The 13,512-nt window shown below is 35.4% G+C and overlaps 1 protein-coding gene and 1 pseudogene across 11 annotated transcripts in view; one reads left to right on the top strand and one right to left on the bottom strand.

Annotated features, from left to right (window-relative positions):
• The window catches only part of PRRC2C (proline rich coiled-coil 2C), a 97,506-nt gene that overhangs the window by 78,897 nt on the left and 5,097 nt on the right, over positions 1 to 13,512 (bottom strand). The gene's annotated exons all lie outside the window — the stretch shown is intronic.
• LOC143680182 (small ribosomal subunit protein uS5 pseudogene) lies at positions 7,593 to 8,407 on the top strand (annotated as a pseudogene).

Here is a 13,512-nt window from a genome sequence, read left to right as displayed (position 1 = left end):
ATTAGGTTGAAAATTCATTCAACATATAATTGAGAGAAAGAGCCAGTGACTTGTTCAGAAAAATTAAAGATTGTTCTTTAAATCAAAATATCAAAACAATCCAAACAAGCACCACCACCCGAACTAAGGTTCACTCTGTATAATTTATTTTTAATTTTTAAAATTTAATTCCTGTTTGGATGCCTAGCTTAATCACAGAAGCCTGGGCACATAGAAATTTTCCAAGAAAGTAAAGATCAAGGCTTACACTTTCAGCCAAGATGAAGTAACAGTGAGCAGATTTAACCTCCCTGAAACAATTCAAAAACTGGCCAAAATACACATATAACAAAGATTTAAGGCAACAAGGGGAGTGATGCTTGAAAGATGGGAAATAAGCTAGGTGAGCCCCATGGTTGTCTGAATTTAGTGCCTTAAGAGTTTCCAAGCAATGGCACTGGGATGGGACCTCATGTGGAGGGAACTCGTTGAGAAAATGTTGAGAGTTCAGGGAGACAAAGGTAGCTAGAGTTCAAAGGATATAATACTGGAAAGAAGATAGCTACACAGAGAGAAAACTCCGCAGATCTGCAGAGGATCTGAGTATTCAGCAGCATCTCAATCCGCACAAGCATGAGAGGAAAACTACTAAAAGCCAGAAAAGAACCACCTGAAAAGAGCAGTGGTGAACAGGACTCAGAATTCACAAAGGGTGGGAAATAGTGCCTTTTCTCCCTCACCAGACACACTAGAAATCCTCATAATTTACTGAGCATTAAGAAACACTTTGCTTCAGCAGTGGTAAAAAAAAATAGCCCTAAAGTAAATACTGCTCAAGTCTTGCCAAACAAATCTTAAAACAACACTCAAAAGGATCAAATTGTTTCCAAATTGAGTACCAGAACTAATTTAAAGAGTATTTATAAAAACAAAAAAAGGAAGTAAAATCTACAATTCTGACATCCAATCAAAAAACAGGTGGAGGAAAATATGACCTATATTAAGGAGAAAAAAATCAATAATCTGAAATTAACCAACTAATGACAAATGTTAGGATTAGTGGACAAGGATGCTAAATTTTATTTATTTATTTATAACTGTGCTCTCTATGTTCAACAGGCTAAAAGAAAGATAATACAAAAAGACGTGAAATATTAAAAAATCCAAAATGAACTTACAGAGATGAAAAACACACTGGATGGAATTAGAGTTTTAGACATTGTAGAAAGACAAAATGTAGAATAAATTGAAACTTAATCAATACTAAACAGTATTTGAAAGATACTGTTGCGAATGAAAAGAGAAGCCACGGAATGGAAGAAATATTTTTAAATATATATTTGATTAAACACTAATATTGAGAATATATATATATTTGTATATATATATATAAAGTATTCACAACTCAATAAAAAGAAAGCAAATGACTCAATTTAAGCAGGTGAAATGATGCTCAATATAATGAAATAGGAAATACAAAATGCAAATGCATATTAAAAATAAATGAACAAGCAAAGGTGTAACAGAGAAATGTAACCAGATGAGGCTTGAGTATTAACATTAAAAAAGGTTCCAGAGGGGAAAAAACATTATGTTGGACAAGGGCACTTAACTATGACAAAGGACACGATCAACAAGAGACATAATTACAAAATACATGACCCCAAAACTGTAATAATTCTATACCACAAGCACAAGAGAACGCATTGCACACCCATCTCAAGTGCCCAAGTGAGTACCTGAAAAAGTGACTATTTGAAAAATAAAATGAAATAAAAAACCCCAATTCATTACCACTATATTGGAATAATATAAATCATCCTCTGGCCACAATGCAACAAAACTCGAAATATACAACAGAAGCAACTGGAAATTAAAAACAAATCTCTCTTGGATAAAAAGGAAACTAAATCAAAATTACAAAAATAACACAGAAAACATGTTATATCAAAATATACAGTACACAATCATAGCTAATTCAAAGGAAAGCACTGCCTTAAATTTTTAAATACCAGACAAAAAAATTAGTTTAAAAAGGTAATTCAAAGAAAGTTGGAAAAAAGAAAATCAGAAATTAGTGAATTAGAAAACAGAACAGAATTGGTCAATTCAAGACCTAGCTCTCTGGGGAAAATATGCTAGCTGAATTTCCTTGATTTTAAAAATTAAAAGAAAAAAACAACTAAGAATGAGGAAGATGACAAAATAAATACACATGAAGTTAAGAGAAGGCTTGAGAATGCTTTACATTAAAAGCCTAAATAAAAGTGTTTTCTAGGAAAATATAATTTACCAAATTATATGAAAATAAATGCATAAAATTAGCAGCAGGAAAAAAAGTTGTCAAAAGCTGCCCATCCCCCCAAATTATCAGGTCCAGGCAGTTTCATAGAGGCATCATTTAACAGTGACAATTCTCATGCTATTTACAAAGGACTAGAGGCATAAACAACTTGGCAAACTTAGGGCCCACAGGACAAATTAGGCCTATGACCTGGTCTCTGTATGGCCTGCAAACAAAAATGGTTTTTACATTTTAAAGAATTAAGAAGAAAAAAGAATATTCAACAGCAATTGTATGAGGCAAGGCCTAAAATATTTACTTGATCCTTCAAAAAAAACCATTTCCCAACATCTGGCATAAAGGAAGGAAAAGATTCTCAATTCAAACCAGACTAGGAATGACACACAAAAAAGACAAAAACAGCACACAGAAACACATGCAAAATATATAAACCAACTGCTACAAATCATTAAGTAACCCATTTTTGAAAGATACTCACTGAAAACCTACTATGCAAATAATTTTATGCCTTAGAAATATTGCTGAGAAAAGAAAAGAGCCTGCTGGGGGGTGGGGGATTCACTTTCTAGTGTGGTAATTCAAATAATGGGTAAACAAGTTAATTTGAGATAAACACAATGAATAAAACCAAATAGGGCAATTGGGAGAGTATTATGATGGTGAAACTATTAGATAAGTAAACATTGAAACCTGCTCTGAGGAAGAGACTTTTGCCCAAAGGTTCAAAAAGCAGGCAGCTTCAAGGGGAAGGCAAAGCAAATGCAAAGGTCCTGAGTCCCTGATGTTCTAATCATGCTAAAATTTAAAAATAAAAAAGGGGAAAATTGGTAAAGCAGTAACGTAGTTAAAATGAAGGAAAATGGATACAGAAGGTTGATGAGGTAGGCATAAAATTGATTAATAAGATAAAGCAATATGGAAAGGCAATATAGGATTGACTTTTAACAAAGGGAAACCGCTGGATTCTGGGTGGAGGTGTGGCTTTTGTTTTAAAAATATCATTCTGGCTTTAGTGTGAAGATAGTGTTGTAGGAGGCTAAGAGTGGAAAGTAGAGAAGGTGACAGCCACAGTTAAGGTACAAGGTGATGTGACTGTGAAAAATGGATACAGGACCAAAAAGAGGAATCAAGGATAATCTAGATCTTGAGCCCTGAAAAAGTGGGTATTCAGTGAATTGGTAAAGACCAGAGAGGAGATTTTAGGAAAAATAGATGGTAAGGGGGAATTAAGAGTTCTGTTTTTGCCATGTTTTGTTTGAGAGATTTATGAGGCAGAACCCAGAGATTTACACAAAAAGTTGCCCAAGTTATAAAGTAAACAAAATACTTATAGCAGAAAATGATTATTAGAAACAATAAATAATACATATTAAATATAAGAAAAACAAAAAAAAATATGTCAAGTGTGGTAGGATACTGTCACAGAACAGCCTGCAGCATTTGCCTGTGACCCACAACTAAACTGTATTAACTAAGCTATATTCAGACTGTATTAGCCAGTTCCTGGGAGAGATGATAAATGTGGACTAACTCCCTTTCTGGGGAGTGCCAACATCTAGCAGATAAAGCCTGCACATTCCTTCCCCATTTTGCTCCAAGCATACATAAACATACACTGGAGATAACTTGTCTTAAGTATTTAAGTTTTATGGCACCTGCCCCACCTGCCCTATCTACCCCAGCTACTATGGCTGTTTCCTAGAGGGATGGGGAATGGTGTCCTTCCACTATGGCAACAAAAGGGGTGCATATGAATCATCTTCTTTGGCTGTGGATGGTGACTTGCTGGCCATAGGCGACTGATGACCACTAGGGAAGGTGACCTCGCTTTGTCTTTTCTCTGTGTGAGTAAACATTATTTCATCTCTAGTACCTGTGTTGAGTTCTGCTTTTGCTGGTGAGGGATACCTGAAAACCATCAAGTGGGTTAGGACTCGAGGTCCTGATAGCAGATACTGTTATGCCCTTTGCTATCCTCCACACAGTAAGACCCTTCCCTGAAGGTGGCAATAGATTTTTCTCATTCCTAACCAACATCGAGTATGAAAAGGTCCAGAAATACATACCACAAATTATCAGCAGTAGACACCGCCAGACAGAGAATCATCTAAGTCTAAAGAATGTATGCACATTGCTTTTGTAATCAGAATATAAGGAATATAACAAATGTTTTTAAAAAGCAATGATTTGAAATAAAAAATTAGTTTCAAAACCAGAAAATGAAAAAGAATGTATGATTAAGTAAAATAACAGAATTCAAAAATCTACACTCACTGTCCTTACAAATATACGAAATGTGCAAAAATATGAACAAATACTACAGGTGAACATGGAAAAAGTAGTTAAAGATTCATTTCACTTGTTATACTTTCGCCTTTATTGCCTTTGAGGCATATGCAATAAATAAATAAATAAAGTAACCTACAAACACAAGCACATTAACTACTTTGTTGCATGTGAGCATTATATTACCATTATTGACCCTTCTCCCACCATCAAAGGCCAGTGTTACAAGTGTGGTCATGCCTCTAACTTTTGCCTACTGGCATGGAACATAATACAAATCTATAACCCTGATTTTAAGCGTTAAGATACCTTGTATACCCTTACCCTTAGATACTAAAAACCTTAAATAACAAAACCAATGTCCTCTTAAAGCCTGCTGGAGCAATTAGCATATTCTCTGAAATACAATTTAGCAAAACAATCCTCTATAGGTTACATAGAAACAAGCATTCTCAAAGTTTCACTCTAATAGTGCAGTGAATATATTCATTCCACAACCTTTAAACAATATATAATATGTAATAAGCACTAATAATGGTTAAATGCTATTTCAGATATTAAGTTTATTACAAAAGGACAGATGTTGCCCGTGCCTTCATGAAATCTTTAATGAACAATAAACAAGGAAACAAAAATGTGGGAATGAAGAAGACTCAACTGAGCAAAGGGATAGAGAAGAGTGGAGAAACATACTTAAGGACAGGAGGGTAAATTTGAGTAAACTCCTCTGAAAAGGTGGCATGAGCTAAGGAAAACTAATAATCAGTGGTTCTCAACTCAGGCTGCACAACATTAACCAGGAAGCTTTTTTAAAAAATCTGTATGCCAAGGGCCCTGGCCAGACCAATTACATAAAAATCTATGGGGGTGAACGGATGATTCAGTGATAGAATGCTCATCTTCCATGTGGAAGACCTGGGTTTGAACCCTGGACCATGCACTCACCCCTCAAAAAAAGAAAATCTATGGGATTGGGTTGGGCAACAGTATCCTTTGAAAAGCTTCCCACGTGACACAGTTGTCTGAGACCCCTTGACTTCCACATCTGTAAATGGAGCTGTGGTGCCAAAAAGTATCAGATTCTAAGATTACTCAGTTTACCATCATGAAGTTATTCAAAAATTTTCAATATTAAAAATATTAAGTGATATTTAAAATATAGTATATTTAATATATATATATTTTTTAAAACACACCACCTTTAGCAAACTAATTTGCTACTAAATTTGATTAAATGACTTTAATTATCATTCTGGCCATGATGGGCTTAAATACCTAAGCTCTGTTTACTATTTCCTCCTTTTTATTCTAATGGCAAAGATGAAATTCCCCTAGAAAACACACTACAATGTTCCACCTGATTTAACTTGTTAACGTTAGAATATGCAATCACTAGGTGCAAATTCAGTCAGAAATTACAATACAGATTATAAAGGGTAAGGGATGGGATGGGGATGGAGAGTTGGTAGTTTTATTAACACCACTGAACTATATATACTTTTTGTTTTTATTTTATATGTACTTTTAAGTGGTAAAAATGGGGAACTTTAGGCTATATATACACTACTAGAATAAATTTTCCTTTAAAACTTATAGGGTAGGGCAGGCCACGGTGGTTTAGCAAACTGAGTTCTCACCTGCCACGCTGGAGACCCAGGTTCGACTCCCGGTGCCTGCCCATACAGAAAAAAAAAAAAAAAAAAAAAAAAAAGAAAGAAAAAACCCTATAGAATTGCACAACACAGAGAATGAACCCTAATGTATACTATGGACTATAATTAATAGAATAACATTCTTTGAAAAGGAACTGGGAGAACAGGAAAGCTAGCCGACTAGAAAAACAAAGCACCACTAAAAGTCCAGTACAAGTTAAGTCTGTGCAGTTTTAAGATTCTTGCCGATGTTCACGCAGCACGTCTGCAAGTAGAAGGGTGGGTGGTGGAAAGCACTCAAGCAGCTCCACTGAATCAGGAATTAGAGTAGTGTCAGAGAGGTGCAGAGGAAAGCAAGAAGACACAACCAAGAGAATGGTTGTAGTAATATTTCATGGAGATCTAGTCCTTGAGAAGGAAGGAAGAAAGGAGTAAGGAGGAGAATAGAAGGAATTGGGGATTTCAACAATAATTATTGAGGGCTTACTATGGGTTAAGCTAACTATGAACCGGTTTACTCATCAAATAAAAACAATGAGATAAAGTGTATCTCTGAGTGAAAATGTACTATATGAGTGAAAAAATTGGACATACACAAGTCTGTGGTTTGATTTAAGGTTTCACAACAGTTTTGAATGATGACAGGTTTAGAAGTATTTGTGTATGAAGTGTGTGCACAGACAGAATGATAAAACAAATACGGCAAAATATTAATTAACATTTGGGGAATCTAGACAAAGAGACTATCAGAACTCCTTGCATAATTTTCACAATTTTTCAGTAAGACAAATTATTTCAAAAGAAAAAGTTAAAATAAGAAAAAGCTCATCTTCTCTCCCAAACATTTTCTTCTCCCCATCTTCCTCATAACCATTTTCCCTGACTTTCAGATTTCAAACCTTGGTAATCTTTGAGATTTCACCTTCTAAAAGTGGGACCCAAGTTCTAGACATTCTAACTTAGTAATGTCTCTTGAAGACAAATTTTTCTAAACTCTGAGCTACAGGAATGTAGTACAATGTAAAAATATCAGATTGGGAATTAGAAGTGCTCAAAACCTAAGTCATCAGAATTTACCAACGAAGAAACAAAATTTAGACAAGTAAAGTAACTTGGCCAAAACTCATACTTAAATGGTGGAACCAATGACTTCAAAGCCATTGTCCAAAATCACTTGACTACATGAAAATGAGACTTCAATTTTCATCATGTAAGAGAAAAACAAGAAACCATTAAAATAAATTTAAACAACATGTTATTTGATGTTGAGATTCTAAAAGACTCAAATTCATACTATCAAAACTTATTTTGCTAAAATACAGACTAAAATGTCAAGGATAAATACTACAGATTCCTCTAGAAAACACCAAATGGCTGATGACTCTGGTGCTGCAGGAGGCTCCAGAAACCAAAAACCCAAGGTAGCCCTGGAATGGGAGGCCACAGTGTCTTCTGTGGAGGCTTTGGCAGCCCGGTCCAGGCCTGAGGTTGCAGCCCAGGACAAGATCAAGGAGTGGCTCCCCATCACCAAGCTGGGCTGCTCGGTCAAGGACATAAAGATCAAGTCCCTGGAGGAGATCTATCTCTTCTCCCTGCCTATTAAGGAGGGAGAAGTCCTAGAGACATTCTTCAAGGAGGAGGTTTTGTAATTATGCTTGCATGGGTAAAAGCATACCTGCACTGGTCAGAGGACCAGGTTCAAGGCCTTAGTCACACAACAGGTACGAAGGTCTGGGCATGAAATGCTCCAAGGAGGTAGCCACTGCCATCCTCAGGGGCCATCATTCTGGCCACGCTCTCCATTGTCTCTGTGAGGCAGGGCTACTGTAGGAACAAGATCAGCAAGTCCCACACTGTCCCTTGCAAGGTGATGGGATACTGTGGCTCTGTGCTGATGTGCCTCATCCCCGCGCCCAGAGGCAGTGGCATCTTGGTTCCTGTGCCCAACAAGCTAATCCTGCTGACCAGTATCAACAACTGCTACACCTTGGCTAGGGGCTGCACAACCACCCTAGGCAACTTTACCAAGGCCACTTTCAAATGCCATCTCCAAGACTATCTCAACCCCATCTCTGGAAAAAGACTGTTCACTAAGTCTCCTTATCAGGAGTTCAACCATCGAGTAAAAACCCACACCAGGGTCTCCATGCACAGGACCCAACCCCCAACTGTGGCCACAATATAGGCTCTCACTAGTAAAATTAACATGTGAGTTAACTGAACAGAAGAAGAATAAAAAACACTACAGCAACAAAACAATAATATCTGCATTAACAAAGATATTTTATCTGTTGTTAGAAATGTCATTTTGAGGTACAATGATACAGAACATAAGAATCAAGGCACTACAGACTGCAAAAAGTATTTTATTCCTCAAATTTTAACTAAATTTTGCATTTAAAATCAAAAGGCCAAAGCATCCACCACTCCACCTAAGTCCAGCCAATAAACCTTCACAAAATATAAAACTTCAAACTCTTCTTTAAATATAACACAAACCAGATTGCAGAATATTTGAACTAGAAAAATCATTTTATATTTAAAGAATGCAGTCACTAGGAATTAATGAGGCCTAAAAACTAATATATTGTAACCTGCCCTTTTCAATGTCTTTTGTCAATAACTTGCATAAAAACCTGGTGAGCAAACATAATATATGAAATGATAAAACATCTGAAAGAACAATGTACTACTAATGATTTTCTAAGATTTAGAATTAAACTGATTAAAGAATAAATCAAGTTCTACATAGTCATAGTTCTAAAACCAAATTTTATAAATGGAGAATACAGATCCAGCCTGTTCATATGAGAAGATCCTAGCTCTGTAATATCTAAGCGGGACAGCACCGCCTCAATTAAAATTGCTACTTCAGTTCCACTAAATTCTATGTTCATCACACTATGTTTAGAATACTGTGTTCAATTCTGGGCCTCTTAAGATAAGCTTTAAAAAAAAAAAAAGAAAAGAGGCTGAATACAAACGAAAAACTTTCTAACTGTTCAGTTTATCTATTCTTAGGTGGGGATGTTATCTTAAAATAAAATTCATAGCATTCTCTTTCACAGCATGCCAAGCAAACTCATGTGACATGAAGGGATTTGTCATTTGGCTGAGGCACAAAATTTGAATCCAGCATCATAGGCATGTGAGAGAAGGATCCTTCTTCAGACAGCCCTCCCCACCTCTCTTACTGGGTGCCCACCCCCAGGGCTTTGTTTTCTTTTTTAGATATATAATACTCATATGAAGAGATATGTAACTGGTTCTTTGTGGGGCGGGGAGAGCTCTGAAAAGCCAAATCTTAGTGCAGATGATGGAAGAGAAAACAGGGAAATCGGAAGCTATTTTGGTGTTGGCAAATTTGGAAATTTGTAAGACCTTAGGATAAATGCTTTGTGCATGTTGACTTACTTAAGTGATCTCCTAGTCACCAGAGATATTCAAGAATAAGCAAGATAAGCCTTTGTTGGAAATATTTTAAAGATAATTCTTGGTTTGGGTAAGAGGCTGAATTGGCAAACTTATAAAGTTCTCATCCATCTCTAACTTATAATCAGTGAGAAATTTTAAAGTCAGAGTGACATCAAATGGTTTTAAGATTGTATTTACTGCTATAAAAGTAATGCTAAGAACTTAACCATATGTTGAATGACTAAACTACAAATAGCATTACAGTAAAGCATTTAAAAATTGTCATTTATAAAAAGTGTAATATAAATAAATCTGTTCTAATCAGAATGGTAGAAGGGCTCACACTGTTCTTGGAAACTGAAACAAGTTTCTGGGACAGAAGAAAGCCTTAACAATCAGAAAAGAAGTTGAATATAACATCTTCTATACCAAAAGCTACATTCTAGAAAAAATAAAACTGTGTATATTATTTATTCAATGAGGTGAGCATGCTTTTCAACAACTTACATAACATTTAAAATGTTTAAAGCCAGGTAATTTCCATCTAAAAATTAGTATACTAAAGAAATAAATGAAAATACTTTTAAAATACTGGAAACAAGTTCATTTTGCAGAAAAATATTAATCTACTGCTTTTTCTAAATTATAGTAAGAAATTCAAGAGAATTTTAAAATATTTCATAGAACTTTATGCCAAGACTTTATGCCTCTAGTATTAGGCTAAGAGCTGCTTCGTCATTAAAACATCCTATATCAAGATCACTTTTTTTAAAAAAAAGGTAATCTAGAACAAGAAAATTTAATTTTAAAATATAATTTTACACACCTAGTTCTCTTAAAGCACATTCAGTTTAAATCCTGGTTCTAACATTTAGTAGTTGAGTGACCAAAGGCAAATTTTACTTCACCTCAACAAATTTTTACTTCTTTACCTATGGGATTAGAGCTACTCTAACAGTGTTATAAGATTTAACTGAAAAAAAATTGTTTAAAGACCTTATAATAATGTTACTTAATAAGTATTCACTAAATGATCTTCAATATTTAAAAAAAGAATACATTACAAATAAAAATCCAACCTATTTTTTGCAAGGCAAGGATATTATGGGAGAAAAAGTATAAGCATTCTCTTCAAGAGACATTAACTACTAATCCAGCATTATGAATTATTCTAAATCTCATATATATATATAAGGGTTAGAAGTTTAAGTTCATTCAAGTACAGAATTGGTTGACACCCCTCCTCCCCATCATTGGCTCTATTCTCTACATTGAAACATTTGTCTTGAATCATATAAATCCATCTATCTCTTTCTCCTACTTTCTACTTGCATTTATTTCATATTAAACTATTAAGTAAATATAACTGGGCTATGAAAATTTCTCTTTTTCTGATCAAGAAGCCAATCAGTGAGCAAATACGGGCCATTTTTTACTTTTTTCATCCCTATCCAATTGTTCTTTCCATAGCAGGAGAGGTGCTTTCCCTGCCTTCAAAGAGCCAAAAGAATCTGGTTCTGAAATTGAGAAACACTTCATCTTTCTACATTTTAAGTTCACAAAAGCTATTTCTTCCAGAGGATATTATTGGAGGTAAAAACTCATGCTACAGATAATCTATGTGCATTAAAACTCACAAAACCTGCACACTAAATTTTTTTCTAAACATAAATTTTGAAAAAACAAAACTTCATACTGCAATATAACTAATCTCACCTTTCAGTCAAAAGCCTCATTTCAATAACTTCCTTTTCTCATTTTTAAAATAAAAAATTCTTCTAACTGTTCCATTCAGAAGTAATTCTCAAGCTCTGTATTATGCTTCATCAATTAAGGTCTATACATTTTACACTGACACTGAAAATTGTTACATAAAATCCAGACCAAGCTACAATAAACTGTCACATTGCCAAAAATCTAAAATTTAATTGGAACTGAAAAATTCTAAAGTGATTTATTTTGAAGATTAAATTGTTAAGTATAGTTTTATAGTTACATAGTCTCTCTCCTCTTTGAAATTTGACAATCTATGTATTTTTAATTTATGCTGTTTCCCAGTTACTAAAAATATTCAACAAGCTATAATACCCATCCTTAAAACGCAATGAATAAAATGGAAATTTGTTCTTGTCCAACTAATCAATCTTAGTAAAAAGTTCTAAGCTCTTTGATCCTTAGTGAACATTTTTCCAAACTCCCAATTGCTCTAAATTTCTCCTTAAAATGTCTCTTTTCAGGCCATCCACAGGGCTCTAAGGACCTTGGTGCAAATTCACCCTTCTGGAAAGATAAAGGTGCTCCTTTTGGTGAGAGGCTGATGCCTTGGGGTGGCAGGAGGGAGCACAGGACTCTCTCCAAGCAGAGTATCGGTCTGTATTGCGTCCATATTGTCTCCTACAGTCTCATTCATTCACACAATAATATACAATAAACTTCCTCTATATACCAATTACTGTACTAGGTAATGGCATGGAAACACTCTAGTAAGGGAAAATAGACTAATACGGGAACACAGACAAGTATACAGAAAATCACTAGATGATATGCTATGTACACAATACCCAGTAGTGTTTTTTTATACTATGGGTGATCTATACACATTATACCTCATCCTAACTTTAATGTAGACCATCTCACAGCACCACACAGGATCAAGCACAACATTACAATGATGGTAATAATTTTATTCTATCTTATCTTGAGACAAAATTTGTTTCCTGCTTAAAGTATTATCAGCCCTTGTTTGATTTGATCTGCCAGCAAATACATACACAGAGGCCCCAAAACATGACTGCCACTGGGTTAAACTGAAACAAAGCAAGTACAAGAAATATAAATGTGTAAAAAAGATCAGTTCAAATTTAGCCTTTCTGGGAAAAAAACCACAATAGAAAATTTACTAAAGTTACCCTTTCTGTAGAATACTTTTATTCACAAAGATATTCTGAACAATGCATAATGTCATTATTGAGGAATGTAAAACATTTTGATTCAGAAAACTAACATTAACTGTCAGACTTCTAAGCATCACAGGTAATACAAAAAAAGATAAACTTTCGCTGTGTCACCCTATTCATAAGGTTACAAAACTCACTTTACTGAAAGTGTATAATCATGTCAGACATACTTCTGCATCTCTTTCACTGAATACGATACATACCAATTTAGAGCAAAACATTTTATCAATGATCAACCTTGTCTTTCACAAACGTGCTATAAATAGCATCCAAAACACAATTACCCTACTGACCTACAAATTGTTTCTGGGGGTGGGTGGGGGAAGGGAGGGAAGGGAAAGGAACAAGATGGAGGAGTGAGCCATTTTAGGGCTCCATGCCCCTACAGAAGCTTTGAGTAAGGAGCAAGAAGAACTGATAGAAACATCTTTCCCAAAGCTCCTCCAAACAGCTAAGAGCCTACAGAAACAGGGCGAGCACAGAATTGAGAAAAGGGCTACTTAAAAGTGGGAGAATTTTGTGGCATCCACCGCTATTCCTGCACTGGTTCAATATGAAGCCAGCCTGCACTTCCAGTGCAGATCCCTGGTTCCAGTATCCAAGAATAGAGCATGCCTCACGCACATACTGGGAACTTGTAGGTCTGGCCCAATTAATCTAGGGACGGTCTGAGGGACTCCCTCTTTGTGAACTTATTTTACAGGTAGAAGGTGGCTCACAGAATACTCCCACAAAACACTGTGGAAGAGCAGCTAGGTTCTGCTGCTGCTGCTTGGGACAAGGAACTGCTGGCAATACCACATACAGTGCAGTACCTGAGATCATGAGGAAATCATTTCCTAGGGAAGAGGGGACATTCAGACCTGGGTAAAAAGAGGGGATTCCTAGGATCACATGCTCATGCCTAAGATAAGATACC

Source organism: Tamandua tetradactyla, chromosome 4 (genome assembly GCF_023851605.1).
Source record: "Tamandua tetradactyla isolate mTamTet1 chromosome 4, mTamTet1.pri, whole genome shotgun sequence".
In the NCBI taxonomy this organism is placed as follows: domain Eukaryota; kingdom Metazoa; phylum Chordata; class Mammalia; order Pilosa; family Myrmecophagidae; genus Tamandua; species Tamandua tetradactyla.
Note: the sequence above shows the minus strand (reverse complement) of the source record. Positions and strands in the feature narration are given on the sequence as shown.